Below are 5,667 nucleotides of genomic sequence, written 5' to 3'. Positions count from 1 at the left end.
GGGGGGGGGGCAGGAGGGGACAGCTTGGACCTGCGTGAGTGGGGAATGAGGGAACTGTCTTGTCCATAAAGGATGGAGGCAATGAGTGATTCGGTGAGATGGGTCAGGGGACATCTTGCACGTGAGGTGGGCCAGTGACAGGGTGGGGGCAATGGGTGGGTGGGCCAGTGACAGGGTGGGGGCAATGGGTGGGTGGGCCAGTGACAGGGTGGGGGCAATGGGTGGGTGGGTCAGTTACAGGGTGGGGGTAATGGGTGGGTGGGTCATGGACAGGGTGGGGCAATGGGTGGGTGGGTCAGTGACAGGGTGGGGGTAATGGGTGGGTGGGTCAGTGACAGGGTGGGGGTAATGGGTGGATGGGTGACAGGGTGGGGGCAATGGGTGGGTGGGTCAGTGAAAGGGTGGGGGTAATGGGTGGGTCGGTGAGCTGGGACAGGGGCCATCCTGCATGTGTGTTGGTGTCAGTGATGGGGTGGGGGCAATGGGTGGGTGGGTCAGTGACAGGGTGGGGGTAATGGGTGGGTGGGTCAGTGACAGGATGGGGCAATGGGTGGGTGGGTGACAGGGTGGGGTAATGGGTGGGTGGGTGACAGGGTGGGGTAATGGGTGGGTGGGTCAGTGACAGGATGGGGCAATGGGTGGGTGGGTGACAGGGTGGGGTAATGGGTGGGTCAGTGACAGGGTGGGGTAATGGGTGGGTGGGTGAGCTGGGCCAGGGGCCATCCTGCATGTGTGTTGGGGTCAGTGATGGGGTGGGGTTTGGTTCAGACAGTCGGTGTGGGACTGTGAACTGAGATGGTCACAAATACGGATCGGTTTGGAAAATTGCTGATTGGGCAATTCCCGGATTTACCCCACAGCCTCCCAGATACGTTACGAAGAACGGCGACGTACCTGTACAATACACGTAGTTACAGCAGGTTGTGGGCTTCAGCCGATACACAAAGAACCCCGTGCAGTTTTTCACCTTGATGTGACGCTGGTAGCGACAGGGATTGTTAGCCCAGTTAAAACAAACTCTCCTGATCACCTCCCCGTCTCTCACACTGGGATGGGGACCTGAAATGAGGTTTGTAAACATTATAAATTGTACCCGGTCCCACAGTGCAGCAGGGATTGTGAATGTGGAACCAGTGTAATGCAATGATCACAACCCACGGTCCAGTCTGAGCTGACTTCATCAGCGTTGAGCAAATACCCTCACCCTCGCCTGAGAGCACCCCCTGGTGCTGACACCCTGGGGTGCCGGGTGTGGACTGGAAACACAGGGGTGGACCATGTTGGGTGCTGATGTATCAGAAGCAGAGCCTCACATGTCAGCACCCATCTAGGGCAGGGCTTCAGCTGTCAACACCCAGGAATGAGTGTGTTTGCATACGGGTGAGCATTTGATGGCACTGGGCCTGTATTCGCCGGAGTTTAGAAGGATGAGGGGGGACCTCATTGAAACTTACTGAATAGTCAAAGACCTGGATAGAGTGGATGTGGAGAGGATGTTTCCACTAGCGGGAATGTCTTGGACCATAGATCATAGCTTCAGTATTAAAGAAAGTTCTTTTAGGAAGGAGATAAGGAGGAATTTCCTTCGTCAGAGGTTGGTGAATCTATGGAATTCATTGCCACAGAAGGCTGTGGAGGCAGTCAATGGATATTTTTAAGGCAAACATAGATATATTCTTGATTAGTGCGGGTGTCAGGGGTTAATGGGGAGAAGGGAGGAGAATGAGGATAGGAGGGTGAAATAGATCACCCACGATTGAATGGCGGAGTAGACGATGGACAGATGCATGGCAGATGCAGCATAATGGGGATAAATGTCAGGTTATCCACTTTGGTAACAAGAACAAGATGGCAGATTATTATCTGAATGGTGTCAGATTAGGAAAAGTGGACGTGCAACGAGACCTGGGTGTCCTTGTACATCAGTCACTGAGAGTGAGCATGCAGGTACAGCAGGCAGTGAAGAAATCTAAGCCTTCATAACAAGAGGATTTGAGAAAAGGACCAAAGACAATAGACAATAGGTGCAGGAGTAGGCCATTCGGCCCTTCGATTCAATGTGATCATGGCTGATCATTCTCAATCAGTACCTCGTTCCTGCCTTCTCCCCATACCCCCTGACTCCGCTATCCTTGAGAGCTCTATCTAGCTCTCTCTTAGACAAAGGAAATAGGTGCAGGAGTAGGCCATTCGGCCCATCGAGCCAGCACCGCCATTCAATGTGATCATGGCTGATCATTCTCAATCAGTACCCCGTTCCTGCCTTCTCCCCATACCCCCTGACTCCGCTATCCTTAAGAGCTCTGTCTAGCTCTCTCTTGAATGTATTCAGAGAATTGGCCTCCACTGCCCTCTGAGGCAGAGAATTCCACAGATTCACAACTCTCTGACTGAAAATGTTTTTCCTCATCTCCGTTCTAAATGGCCCACCCCTTATTCTTAAACTGTGGCCCCTGGTTCTGGACTCCCCCAACATTGGGAACATGTTTCCTGCCTCTAATGTGTCCAACCCCTTAATAATCTTATACGTTTCGATAAGATCCCCTCTCATCCTTCTAAATTCCAGTGTATACAAGCCTAGTCGCTCCAGTCTTTCAACATATGACAGTCCCGCCATTCCGGGAATTAACCTAGTAAACCTACGCTGCACGCCCTCAATAGCAAGAATATCCTTCCTCAAATTTGGAGACCAAAACTGCACACAGTACTCCAGGTGCGGTCTCACTAGGGCCCTGTACAACTGCAGAAGGACCTCTTTGCTCCTATACTCAACTCCTCTTGTTATGAATGCCAACATTCCATTGGCTTTCTTCACTGCCTGCTGTACCTGCATGCTTCCTTTCAGTGACTGATGCACTAGGACACCCAGATCACGTTGTACGTCCCCTTTTCCTAACTTGACACCATTCAGATAATACTCTGCCTTCCTATTCTTACCACCAAAGTGGATAACCTCACACTTATCCACATTAAACTGCATCTGCCATGCATCCGCCCACTCACACAACCTGTCCAAGTCACCCTGCAACCTCATTGCATCTTCCTCGCAGTTCACACTGCCACCCAGCTTTGTATCATTTGCAAATTTGCTAATGCTACTTTTAATCCCTTCATCCAAGTCATTGATGTATATTATAAATAGCTGCGGTCCCAACACCGAGCCTTGCGGTACCCCACTAGTCACTGCCTGCCATTCTGAAAGGGATCCATTTATCCCCACTCTTTACTTTCTGTCTGTCAACCAACTTTCTATCCATGTCAGTACCCTACCTCCAATACCATGTGCTCTAATTTTGCCCACTAATCTCCTATGTGGGACCTTGTCGAATGCTTTCTGAAAGTCGAGGTACACCACATCCACCGGCTCTCCCCTGTCAATTTTCCAAGTTACATCCTCAAAAAATTCCAGTAGGTTAGTCAAGCATGATTTCCCCTTCGTAAATCCATGCTGACTCGGAACGATCCTGTTACCGCTATCCAAATGCTCCGCAATTTCGTTTTCTATAATTGACTCCAGCATCTTCCCCAACACTGATGTCAGATTAACTGGTCTATAATTTCCCATTTTCTCTCTCCCTCCTTTCTTAAAAAGTGGGATAACATTAGCTGCCCTCCAATCCACAGGAACTGACCCTGAATTTATAGAACATTGGAAAATGCTCACCAATGCGTCCACAATTTCTAGAGCCACCTCCTTAAGTACCCTGGGATGCAGACCATCAGGCCCTTGGGATTTATCAGCCTTTAGTCCAATCAGTCTACCCAAAACCATTTCCTGCCTAATGTGGATTTCCTCCATCACCCTAGGATCGCTGGCCACTAGAACATCTGGAAGATTGTTTGTATCTTCCTTAGTGAAGACAGATCCAAAGTACCAGTTCAACCCGTCTGCCATTTCCTTGTTCCCCATAATAAATTCCGCTGCTTCTGTCTTGAAGGGACCCACATTTGCCTTGACTATTCTTTTCCTCTTCACATACCTAAAAAAGAGGTCCTACTGCAGTTGTACAGGGCCCTGGTAAGACCACACCTCGAGTATTGTGTGCAGTTCTCGTCTCCTAATTTGAGAAAGGACATTCTTGCTATTGAGGGAGTGCAGCGTAGGTTCACGAGGTTAGTTCCTGGGATGGCGGGACTGTCATATGATGAAAGAATGGAATGACTGGGCTTGTGTTCACTGGAAATTCGAAAGATGAGAGGGGATCTTATAGAAACATATAACATTATTAAGGGATTGGACAAGCTAGATGCAGGAAACATGTTCCCGATGTTAGGGGAGTCCGGAACCAGGAGCAACAGTTTAAGAATAAGGAGTAGGCCATTTAGAATGGAGATGAGGAAAAACGTTTTCACACAGAGAGTTGTGATTTTGTGAAATTCACTGGATGCATTAAAAAGAGAGTTAGATAGAGGTCGTAGGGCTAGCAGAATCAAGGGACATGGGGAGAAGACAGTAACGGGGTACTGATTGTGGATGATCAGCCATGATCACATTGAATGGCGGTGCTAGCTCAAAGGGCCGAATGGCCTACTCCTGCACCTATTTTCACTGTTTCTGTTTCTATAATTAACATTTAAAATCCGTAATTTAGAACCAATGGAAGTGTTTGTATTAAATTGCTGCCAGTTGATTCACTCAGTCACAGACTGTGAGATGGGCCCAGCTCCCTGGGATTTCCACCTCCACTGTACTGAGTGGAGCCTCTGGCACCGCGGCGTCTCACATGTGGGGGCAGCTCCATGCACTGATCCACAGGGCGACGACCAGCAAACTCCAGGATCCTAGAGCCCACCAGGGCCGGGTCAGTGAAGATCCAGGGCCAGGTCACGGTCTGAGTGAAGAGACCTGGGTGCTCAGTCTGGCCCTCCCCAGCCATACCAGAGTGGCAAACTCAGACCCTACCGTTTAACCAGCCTGGGCTGTGCCCGGAGCAGTGACCGGTGGAAACGACAGTCTCGGGAATCTTCCATCCGCCGGAACTGAAACAACAATCAGAGAGTCAGTCCCTGAACTGAGGGACACAGCTCAGTCTGAAGAAGGGTCTCAACCTGAAACATTCCCCATTCCTTCTCTCCAGAGATGCCGCCTGACCCACTGAGTTACTCCAGCATTTTGTGTCTACCTTCGATTTAAACCAGCGTCTGCAGTTTTTCTCCTGAACATCTTGCTGCTCCACTGCGAATTCTACTCAAGGTGTGTCTACTTTGACAAAGTTCTCCTCTCTTCGACGAGAGTTTAGCAACATCCTCTCTCACTGCTCCCCTTCCGTGATTCCTCCTGCCCTCCAACTCTACGACCACGTTTTAACCCAGACTTGCTAAGAGTCTGAAGAAGGGTCTCAACCCAAAACGTCACCCATTCCTTCTCTCCAGAGACGCTGCCTGACCCACTGAGTTATTCCAGCATTTTGTGTCCTTCAATTTAAATCAGCATATGCAGTTTTTTTCCAACACACCTGAAGTGAGGCAGTTTGTTCACCCAGAGAGAGACTGGCATTGGGCCCACTCTCAATATTCACTCACCACTGGGATTCATTTGTTTTTGTGCCCTTTAATGGAGTCATGAAGTTTGTACAGTTGTGAAATGGGACCCTGAGCCCACAGCGTCCAGGCAAACTCTTGTGTCCAAACCCATTTGCAAACATATTGTGCCTTACCTAGTTGATC

The sequence above is a fragment of the Rhinoraja longicauda genome, chromosome 34, assembly GCF_053455715.1.
Source record: "Rhinoraja longicauda isolate Sanriku21f chromosome 34, sRhiLon1.1, whole genome shotgun sequence".
Lineage (NCBI taxonomy): Eukaryota > Metazoa > Chordata > Chondrichthyes > Rajiformes > Arhynchobatidae > Rhinoraja > Rhinoraja longicauda.
Note: the sequence above shows the minus strand (reverse complement) of the source record.